Below are 1095 nucleotides of genomic sequence, written 5' to 3'. Positions count from 1 at the left end.
TGGCGAGGGGGGGTGTTAGCGTCAAATCCGTGCTTCCACGCATTTGAACACTCCCACTGCTTTCGCACACACTCAGCATCGGTCGCTATGGGTCTTCCTATTGGTATTCCATAGCTACGACGACCTCACACATTGACACCTACTTTTGGACCCCCTGGGCTTGATCCTCCTCGTGGCAGTCACATGAGTAAACACCGCGTGTGACGCGGTCCCCACGATGCCTGGGCAGCTGCCCTGGGGCAATAAGCTTGTGGCTACTGTTGTTTCCCTTTGTTGTGACACCTGCGGTCGGGCACGAGTTGCACTTTCCCTATCCTCGGGATTGAGCGACTCTACAGCTATTCTAACGGTGCACCTGGTCTGGTCACTGTGAATGCTTGCCGACCGCAGGTACGTCAAGCCCTCTGCCATTCTGTCTTCCCCTTGCTCTCCTGTGTGCTCTGCTCTCTTGTGACCTTTCCCTATCCTCGGGATTGAGCGACTCTACAGCTATTCTAACGGTGCACCTGGTCTGGTCACTGTGAATGCTTGCCGACCGCAGCTGGTTCAATTGACCTCAAGACACCACCAAAGCTTTCGCTCCGCTCCGACGGACGTCTCTCAAACCTCTCTCAAAACGCTTCCTCAAACCTACGCGCTTCCTCGCAACCCAAAGACGGCCTCCAGACGTGCTGGAGCCTGACAGATCCCCACAGAGGGACCCCCGAGACGGTGCCTACCTACGACGAGCGCAGGCAGACACCGCCAAAGTGGCGCTGGATGTGGTCAGCGTTCATCTGATGGACCAGCGCCGCAAAGCGACCCTTCCACCGGGGAACAAAGGCCTCATCCAGCCCCGGCTGGTACACACCACGGGCCTCGGCGCAGCGGGCGAGCTGACCAAGCAGATCCACAAAGGAGGAGGCGAACCCACCGGTTGTCGTCATCGCCGCAGGGACGATCAGAGTTTTTCCATGGTTGAAACCGGTGTAGTAGTCGCGCTTCTCCTTTTCGGCTCGGCGAAGGGCAGCGCCCACCTTGATGCAGGCTTGCGAGGTGGTCGGGGGTTGGGCTGTGCGCACAGTCACGTCAATGCCCAGGTCGGGCAGAGCTGGG

The sequence above is a fragment of the Monosiga brevicollis genome, genomic scaffold (assembly GCF_000002865.3).
Source record: "Monosiga brevicollis MX1 MONBRscaffold_32 genomic scaffold, whole genome shotgun sequence".
Classification (NCBI taxonomy): domain Eukaryota; class Choanoflagellata; order Craspedida; family Salpingoecidae; genus Monosiga; species Monosiga brevicollis.
Note: the sequence above shows the minus strand (reverse complement) of the source record.